This window comes from Lupinus angustifolius, unplaced genomic scaffold, assembly GCF_001865875.1.
Source record: "Lupinus angustifolius cultivar Tanjil unplaced genomic scaffold, LupAngTanjil_v1.0 Scaffold_59_15, whole genome shotgun sequence".
Taxonomy (NCBI): Eukaryota; Viridiplantae; Streptophyta; class Magnoliopsida; order Fabales; family Fabaceae; genus Lupinus; species Lupinus angustifolius.
In genome coordinates this window covers 17,342-28,054 of record NW_017722880.1, presented here as the reverse complement: position 1 = coordinate 28,054, position 10,713 = coordinate 17,342, and the positions used below count along the sequence as shown (strand labels likewise).

The window sequence follows — 10,713 nt, the reverse complement described above, 5'->3', positions numbered from 1 at the left end:
TCAATTTTCATTCTGGTCAATTTTTATGGGCAGATTTATTACAAACATGCTTTAATTAATTAAACTAAGTGTTGGACATGAGTTAACCCACACATTTATTATAAAAATTAAAATTGCACAATACTAATTAAATTGGCTAGGCCTGACTCGGTCAGGCTACGCCCAGTACCTGATGCGGCATGCTAGACGCATGCGCCTGGTGCAACACTGGGTGCACCAAAGTCTCCAACTCGGTCATAGTTGTCTCGGTCAGGAATTAAGCCTAGCGTCTGGCTCTGTGCCAGGGCCATTTTTGGCGCCTTGCCCAGACCCGTGGCCTGAGTCTTGTGCATGGCCTGGTCCATCCTTGGCTCGGTCAGAGCTATGGACCAAGATTCTAGTGAGCATCTTTACACCCCCTTGGGCTATTTTTGACTCACCATCATGGATCAACATTATGAGTTGTTCAAGGGCATTTTATTTGCCCGAGCCCTAGTCATAGGACCACTTATGCCTTCAAGACCACCAAGATCAAGGTTAGGCTCTTTGAGGTTCATATCATCCCCCCTTCTTGAAGAGATTTCGACCTCGAAATTGTGTCTTCTTCACCTACATCAAATGGAAACAAACCATCAACATTTACTATATCATTATTAGATAAATACTCCCCTTGCTTTCGGATACTTTTTGATTTGGCATAATCTTTAGTAAACTCTACTTGATTGACTAAGCCATCCATGAGTCCAATTTCAAGACAAGTGATCATTGTCTTGGACTCCCATCCGTCATCAACTCCTTTGATGATTCCAAGCTCCTGAAAAATTCTAGAAATATTTTTGGGCAAAACAAAGTTAGTTGTGAAAAAAAATAGAGGTATAGTGGGTTGTTTGGTTAGAACAACTTTTTGATCCTCCACTTTATCCATAAGGTATAGTGGCTTTTTCTCTTTTTGTTTCTTTTCACTCTCTTTTATTTTTCTCTCATTTTTTTTTTCTAGTGCTATTTTTCTTTTTAAGATACATTTTTCCTCTAACACTTGTTCAGGTGTTAATGGAGAAAGTATCACCCTCCTCTTGTTGTGTATCAATTTTTACTTGTTTGTTCTTCCATCATGTGTTGCCTTTTTATCATACTGCCATGGATGACCTAGTAACAAATGACTAGCCTCCATATCCACCACATCACATAGAACCGAATCCTCATAGTTCCCAATAGTGAATGGAACTTCAACTTGTTTATCAACAAGCATTTCTCCTTCCTCACTCAACCATTGCAAATGGTATGGAGTGGGATGTGTCTTAGTTTCAAGGCTTAGTTTTGACACTAGCCTTGTACTAGCCACATTGGTGCAACTTCCGCTATCAATTATCAAACAACAAACCTTACCACCAACTAGACATCTTGTATGGAAGATGTTTCCTCTTTGGTCAGCTTCTTGGTCTTTGATTTGGCTCCCTAATAGCCTCCTCACCACAAGCAAGTCACCTTCAGGAACTTTAGCATCATCCTCCTCATGACCATCCTCTTCATCACTTGAGGCTTCGGATTGAGATTCTATCTCTCTATGAGTCATGATCATTGTCTTCCTTGTAGGGCATTGAGAAGCAAAGTGTCCAAGGCCTAAGCACTTAAAACACTTGACATCTCTACTCCTTTGACTTGGAACCACGGCTAGTTTACCTTGGTTTATAGTCACGGCTCCCTTGGTGCTAGGTGTAGCTTCCTTCATTGGACTCTCCTTCTTGATTTTGTCCACCCATCTTGATGATTGATATTTGGAACTAGAACTAGAAGAGAATTTAGACTTTTTTCGCCTCAATTGCTCCTCTACCTTCATTGCTTGTTGCACAAGCTCATCCAATTCAACATAGTTTTTTAATTCAACAATGTCTTGGATGTCTTGATTCAAACCATATAAAAACCTTGCCATAGTGGCTTCTCGGTCTTCATGGAAATTTGATCTCAACAATGCTAATTCCATCTCCTTGAAATATCCATCAACACTTTTAGACCCTTGTGTGAGCCTTTTTAGTTTGATATGAATATCTCTTTGATAGGAGTTAGGAACAAATCGTCTCCTCATGATCAACTTCATCTCCTCCCATGAGTCAATTAGTTCAGCACCAATTCTCCTCCTTTCTTTTTGAAGCTGATCCCACCAAATCATGGCATACTCCTTGAACTCCAAGGCTGCCACCTTCACTTTTTTCTCCTCATTGTAAGAATTTCAATCAAACACTTGTTCAATTTTCAATTCCCACTCAAGGTAAGCTTCCGGATCATTTTTGTCAATAAAGGTTAGAACCTTTATCTTGACCCCTTCTACTTTGTTGTCTTCTCTTCTTTTCCTTCTCCTTGCTTCCCTCCTTTGCCTACCCCTGCCTCTCTCATCATCCGAGTCACTTGAACTCCAATGGGCTCTGTTGTCAAGCCTTATATCATATTCCAATTTCATTTGCTCCATTTGCCTTTGGAGTGTTTGGAATTGTGTTGTAATCATGACATGTAGGGTTGCTGTCCTTGGGGACAATGGAGAAATATCACTCTCGTGATTAGACATTTCACTCAAACTCACGTGTATCACTCACTTTTTTGTTTGTGGAAAATGTAGGAATTTGTGTATCACTCAACAATCTATCCTCCACAGCCTTCTTAAGTAAACCAAGTTTTGAACCAAGAATTTTGTGAAAGAAAATCACTCCAACTTCTCAAAATTGGAAAGTTGTGACTTGAGTTACACCTCAAAGAAAGAATTTAACACTTTTTGTAGAGACTCTTTTCTGATTCTTTGAACTTTTTGAAGAATCACTTTTGACACTTTTTGATTGTTTGGACTTTTGACACTTTTTTTATTTTTGATTTTGGACTTTGACTCTTTTTGACACTTTTTGATTTTTGATTTTGGACTTTGACTCTTTTTTTGAAAGATAAAGATAAAGATAAAGTAAGATAGATATACTCACGACCAAAAGAAGATTAGTGAACATCAAACAAGAGACTAGCTCTAATACCACTTGATGTGAACCTCTTGGGTAAAAGGCTCTTGAAACGATCTATCTTGGTTGGTGTATGGCCTAGGCTCACAGTTAAGTTAAGCCTTTGAGTTTATGCAGCGGAAATAACTTGTGTTTGGATAAAAGAAGACGGAAAAGATTTGAGGTGAAGGCGCCACAAACAATTCAGTTGTTTGATAAGCCAAAGTGATGATCGCCACAAGAACTTGGTTCTTGATAAGAACTTCTAATCTTGATTCAGCCAAGAAGGTTTGGAGAATACTCTCACAAGGATATAATCCTCTTCGATTCACAAAGGAATGCAATTTAGTTTTGACTAAATGTATTTATTTCATAGCATGAAACATTACATTTATAGGCAAGCCTTTAAGGCTCCCCCGGTTTGCAACTTAAAGTGCATGCTTAGCAGGCTTACATTGGATACTCTAAAAGCAATGAATCTACTCCTAATTTAGACTATATTCGAGTAGTAAAAGAAATAGCACATGTGTCTTATTATAATTGAAAACAAACTTAATGACTTGGCCTAATGAACTTGAATGTCACGATTGGATGAGCATGGGATTCCCTTTCTTCTTAAGTGCACGGCTCAACCATTAAGTGAATTGATCAAGAGACTTGAATACTCCTTAATGCTCACAGGTAAGCCTTGATGAGCTTCATAGGATTCTTCTAATTTTGGCACATGGAAAATGTTGGATTTAAGCCTTCTTAATGCTCCTCGGGTACACTTGGACTTGACATAGGATTCCTTTGCTAAGGAATGAATTTCCCATGGCTAAGTGTTGCTGAAGAATGCACTAAATAGCATAGGATGTTGTTGGTGCAAGATGGTAGGCTGCCAACGGCTAAGACATGTGCATAAAGCACCATTAATGCACCATTAAGGTCTCAAACGGCCATATGCAAATTCCACACGAGCAACTTTGCTCCAACAACTCTGAAATTAACTTAGGATTCCTCTGAATGAATTGTGCCCAGGTGGATTTAGCTCCAACGGTCCAAACATAGTGTTTAAGCCCCATAAATGCTCCATTAAGCTCATCCACGGTCACCTTGTAGATTCCCTCGAGCAATTTCCTTCCAACGGCTACAATAGTCTTTATTTACCTGCCAAATAATATTAGACAAAGTTAGAATGAGTTTGGTTCACGAAAATAATAAGTTGGTCCAAGCATTAAAGTGTCGCTTACACTTTTAGGCTTGTGTTAATCATCCACGAGTCAATTTTCATTATGGTCAATTTATATGGGCAGATTTATTGCAAACATGCTTTAATTAATTAAACTAAGTGTTGGACAAGAGTTAGCCCACACATTTATTATAAAAATTCAAATTGCTCAATACTAATTAAATTGGCTAGGCCTAACTCGGTCAGGCTACGCCCAGTGCCTGATGCGGCACTCTAGGCGCATTCGCCTCGGTCAGATTTCCTGGCCGGGCCAGTTTGGCCCAGCGCCTAGTGCAACACTGGGTGCACCAAAGTCCCCCAACTCGGTTTGAGTTGTCTCGGTCAGGAATTGAGCCTGGTGCGTCTGGCTCCGTGCCAGGGCCATTTTTGGTGCCTTGCCTAGATCCGTGGCCTGAGTCTTGTGCCTGGCCTGGTCTATCCTTAGCTCGGTCAGAGCCATGGACCAAGATGCAAGTGAGCATCTTTACACCCCATTGGGCTATTTTTGACTCACCATCATGGATCAACATTATGAGTTGTCCAAGGGCATTTTGAGCCCTTTTTGCTTGATCCCTAGTCATAGGACCACTTATGCCTTCAAGACCACCAAGATCAAGGTTAAGCTCTTTGAGGTTCAAGACCACCAAGATCAAGTTTCTTTATAGTCAATACCTTCTTTCTAGGTGTAGCCTCTAGCAATTGGATGAGCTTTATATCTGTCAATATTACTCGTTTGAATCCTTCTTGGTTTGAAATATCTATTTGCAACCAATAAGTTTCATACCTTTAGGTAATTCGATAAGATCTCAAATGTCATTATCAGGAACAATATTCTGAGCATTATCTTTTATTATCGAAGTTGTTCCTTGAATGGTAATAGACACAAGAACTTGTTCATCATTAATGACATGTTCTTCCTCAAAGACAACATTTCTTATATTCTATGGTTTCCCAAATTCAACTTCCTCAAGAAATCTTGCATTTCCCGTCTCAAAGAGAAGTGTTGAAGTGGGATCATAAATTTTATAGCCTAAAGAGCGTTCAACATAGGTAACAAAATAACAGTTAACTATTCTTGTGTCCAGTTTTCTTTCATATGGCTTATAAGGACGCGCCTCATTTTCACAACGCTAAATGTGTAAGTGTTTTAAGCTTTGTTATTACTAGTTCAAAGCTCATATATGATTTTGTTAACTGCTTTACTTGACACCCTATTAAGGATGTAAACTAGTAAGGAAGAATGACTATTCACACTTCTCACCATATCCTTTAGAGTTCAGTTTCGTCGTTCAACAACATCATTCATGCCAGGTTTGTCTAGCTTAGTGTATTCTGGAAAAAATCACATTATCTAAGGAAAAGCACAAATGGCCCTAGACGTTGCTCTCTTGATCCATCATATTTACTATAGTATTCACCACCACGTTCAGATTTGACAGCCTTAATTTTCTTTCCAAGTTGAAGTTCAACTTCAGCCATGAAAGACTTAAAAATGTCCATGTATTGGGACTTCTAAATGTATAAGATATAGGTAATCATAACTAGAGTAAATCGTCTATGAACATAATAAAATAATATTGTCCATTCCAATAAGTCATAAGGAAATGACCACATATATATAATGTATTAGTTCTAAGACATTTGTAGTTCTTTCGACGCCTAATTTCCTTTTGTATGTCTATTTTCCCTTTATGCACTCAACATAGACTTCAAGGTCTAATAAATCTAAAGGGTCAAAAAATTTATCCTACATAAGTCTCCGTATTATTTGTTTAGATACATGACTTAAACGCTTGTGTCATAAGGAGAATGAATTCTCTTTTAATTTACGCTTTATAGTACGTGAATTTGTTTGCAGTATGTCACTATTGGAACAAATAACGTCAAACATATACAAATTATCAATTAAAGAATCAAAACCAACAACATTTGAATTTTGACAGAGAGTAACATAACTATTTCCAAAAGAACAATAAAAAACAAATTTGTCCAAGTTGGAGATACTAATTAAATTCGCCTAAAAGGCAGCACAACAAAAATATTAAATAAATCCAAATGAAAATCAGTTCTTAAACGTAATTTAAATGTTCCAATAGTTTCTATTGTAACCCTTTTGTCATCGCCCACTAAGATGAATATTTCACATTCACTTGCATAGTTATACTTATGTGAATGGTAGAACCAAAATCCACTCACCAAGTATCATTGAGTACAAAAGCTAAATTAACTTCAGAACAAATTAGAGTAAGAAATTTACCATTCTTAACACGCCATGTGACATATTTAGGACGCTATTTCTTCATGTGTCCTTGCTTCTTATATAAGTAGAAGGTAAATTCGTTATCACTTATCAGTTTCTTTTGCTGAGAAGGCCCTTTCGCAACACTCTTATTGTTTTTTTCTTTTCTTATTATGAGAGCTCATAGCCAAGTGAACACTTTCAGTTGTCGCGACTCGATTTTCGGTTGGAAGACTAGGACTGAGACTTAGGAAAATGCGAACTCGATTTCTACCTCTCTCGATTGACTTGGAGTTGTCACTACGTTTTTGCGGTTGAAACATAGAAAACTCTCATTTATGCTCAATTAGGATAATATGGTCTTTAAACAAATATTATGAGCTCGATAGTTGATTGTGGATTGGAGAAGGTATTAACACCCCTCTGCCCGTATTAAAACAGTTTTCTAATCACATAGACTTTTATACCCTTAATAATATATTTACTAAAATTGAACTAGTAAAACAAAATATTTTATTTTTTTATATTTATGTCTGATAAGAGTTTATCTTGCTCATGCGTACCCCTAGGTGCAATAGAAAAATTAAGACTACGTAGTTCTAGTTTGAAAATTGGTTAGTCGAAATATAATTTGAATTTTCATCGTGTTTACGATAGATGAAGCATCAGAAGCTAACGTCTGTACCGCATCACATCTAGAAGAGATTTTTTAAAGGTAATTGAAATAATTAAGTTTTACTCGTTTGCAAGATAGATGAAACATCAAAAACTAATATCTGCACCGCATCTAATCTCGAATAATTATTTTTAAATAATTAAACTTTATTTGTTTGCGAGATATATGAAGCAACAAAAACTAATGTCCACATCGCATCCAATCTCAATTAGATTTTTGAAATAATTAAATTTTTAAGTTATCAATAAAACATTTTTAAAACAAGCTCTAATTATTATTATATTTAAAAGTTTCTCCTAATTAGATTTTTATCGTACATAAATTAAAACTTTGAATAATAATTGATGATAGAAAATGTATTGTCATTTTGAAAATAAACAAAGTCTTGGATATACATTTAATTGAATATTCAATCCTTTCTCAAATTATTTTTAAAGAATACCTTTCTAATAGGCTTTTCACTAACAAATTAAAACAATTGGTCAAATAAATGTCCAAACTTATATATACAAATGAAGGACAAAAATTAATTTTTTTTGGTTTCCCACATGTATTTTCACGCTAGAGATATCCACAAGACTCGAACCCGGGTTCTTGCTTAAGAAAAATCAAGCATATACCACTTGAACCAACATCAGTTGGTAGGACAACAATTAATTGATATTGATACAAAATATTAAGAATAACTATGAATACATAAACAAATAAACACAAAAAATAACAATAAAAAAGGCTTAAACAAAAAGAACAAAACAGGATGGATTAAGTCAATTAGAAATGGGGTTATCCCCCATTTACACGTGAATGAAGCAAAAGGGAAATGAATCCCTAAATCAAGCCATTTCCTCCCCTCTCTTATCTCTTCTTTGTCTTCTTTACAAATGGGTGTCGTTTCCGACGAGCCCGAAGAAAATCCCTCCCTGCGTTGATAGCCACCGAGGTTGAGAAGGAACCTATCCCCTTTACGGCATTGAGGCCATTCAACCATGGGGTTTCACTATGGTCACCTAAGGTTAAGGAAACTTAATCCCCCTTTAGCGTCGGGACAGGTTCAGTGGCTCAACGATGGCTCAACAATTTCCGTTTCCATCTTGTTTTAAGGTTACGGCAATGCACTATTTGTTTTCATCTATTTCATTTTTAATTAAGTTGATACATGTTTCTGTTGAAACCAGTGTGTATTTTAGCATGATCAATTAGAAACATTTACGAACTAAGCATATAAGTCTAGTACATAAACCATATAAAGCAGGGTATGTTTATGGAATATGCGTGTATGCTTTGATGCTCAGGGCACATATAAAATATTGTTTTTTATGGTTTTAATGCTTACCTGAGTGAATGCTCTCTTCTTTTGTCCTTCTGAGTGTTGATTCTTTGTTTACAGAGGTCCTGCTTCTATATTTGTGTGATAGAACAGTGCCTGAGGGTTCTGATTTCAGTGTATGTGTGTATTTTGGATGTTTGGGTATATGTGAGCTATGACAACTGTGTTGTGTGTTCTTTGATTTTTTGTGATAGACACTGGATGCAAGTTTATATGGATTGTAGGTATATTCTGATGGTATTCTCTCTGGATTGCAGGGTTTGTTTTTATGTTCTGTCTATATTTTTCCTGGTTGCACTGCCCCCTTTTCATACTCTTTGAAAGTAGACCCTTAGGCTGCCAATTGTGATTCAATGTTATCAGAACCCTTTGCCTTTCTGTTTGTTCATTTTGAAACTGCTCATTCATACGGATTATGTGCATATGTAACTGTTGAGAGTTTTTTTTTGTTTGCTTTTCACGTATACCTCTTGGCTGACTGCTAAGGAATGATTATTATTTATGCTGAAATGAAGGTGTAACTGACCAGGGATATTTTGGCTTTGTATTCTCTTTTTAGAATTAATAATCACGTGACTGTGGTCCCCCCACCCATACAAAAGGATTTGAAGACAATCCAATAGCTTGTTCATAAGTACTCTGGTGGTACCAATCATGCAGAATGATATTCTTCTGTCAAAGTCATAAGCAAAGGGTTCAGGTTCACTTGGTGCCACTTGAATTAATCCATATAGCCCTGCTCCCTTTTGCATATCTCTTCTTCAATACAAATTAGCGCAGCAATGACATTTGTATTACACAACAGAATGTATGATGACCAAGCCAGGTCCTCCTTCAGACCATCCACTATACCACTTGACATGACAAATATTTTCTCTGTGTCCTCGGGCAGAGTTGTTTAATCCACTGGTTGAGCACCCTTGAGAAATTTACCAAGACAAGGTAGTGCAATAGAGAAGGAAGCCAAAGACAGACTCAAAACCTCTGTGCCAAGTTGTGCTGGTGTAACAGTAGATGAATCGGAATCAAAGAAGTGATTCAACAATAGAAGTGAACCAAAGCCATAACCAATCCATCTGGGTAAGTAGGATTCATCAAACCCAGGTATCCCCAATGTGAAGCGAAGAACAGAGAGATTGAGTTGTTGTTGGGTTGAATTGGGTGGTTGAGAATCTTGAAGAGAAGCACGAAGTGTTGTTGATGAGTATTTTTTAGTGAAGGTGGTTTTGTTGGGAGAAAGCATGTGGTGGGAAGAGATACAAGATTTCAAATAGATTATGTTGTTCATGTTTCTGGCTAAGGCTCTCAAATCAATAATACTATTGACTTCTCAGTTTGTACAGTATTAGTAAGGAATTCTAGGGATATTTATACTTAAGGATACACTTTTGTGTTTTGTTTGGATTGGTGTGACTATATGAACAAGGGGTTAAGCCTATTTCTATGAATTAATGATCATAAAAATTGGCCAAGCTTTGTTTCTAATATCAGATTAAATGTATCAATTTCAGCCATGATTTTATATTCACAAAACCTCTTGTATAATTTGGCTAAACATTTGTGATAAAATATTGATTGCTTGGTAACTTGTGGTAAGAGTAAGTTTTCACATACCTTAATCTTAAATTTTCTTTTGGTCTGGTAAGTTGAGGTATATTCATTCATCCACTTCTAAAATGCCATTTTTTTCAAATTTTTTGTTGTTTTTAAAATTTTAATTTTTGACTTAATAGAAATAGGTGGGACAAAATTGAGTGTTCACACTAGTCTTATCTCTTAGAAGCCTCTCTTTGTCTTGCACACAGTAAGATAAAAGTTCATTGATGGGCCATTTTTTCTTTCGAGTGTTATAGCTCACTTTGAATTGTCCAAAGTGTGAAGGAGGCGAGATCAAAACTGAGTGTATGAGCACGTCATCATCAAACTCTAACTTAAGTGACTTGAATTTTAATGTGAGATTATACATCTCCATAATATATTCCATTATGTTCTTTTTGCCTTTATACTTCTTGGAGATGAGTTTAGCCAAAAGGCTACTCGTCTCAACCTTTTCAATTTTCGGCAAAATATTGTTATATTTCTTCAAGGAACTTCCTTACATCTTGATCTCAGAAATAGAGCCCTAAAACGCTCATAAAATAGAGTGTTCATAATCATTAGGCACATTCAGTTAGAGCATTCCTATTTCTCAATTTTAACATCGTCGAGGTTTTCTGGAGTAGAAGTGGATTTCTCCACATGAAGTCCCAGATCTAAATCCATATAGTCGAGAATGAATTTTACATCTTACTTCCAGACCGTAAAGTT

At 36.5% G+C, this 10,713-nt stretch overlaps 1 pseudogene; it reads right to left on the bottom strand.

The window, feature by feature from the left end:
• Window positions 1-8,966: 8,966 nt before the first annotated feature.
• Window positions 8,967-9,951, bottom strand: LOC109339154 (annotated as a pseudogene).
• Window positions 9,952-10,713: the final 762 nt, after the last annotated feature.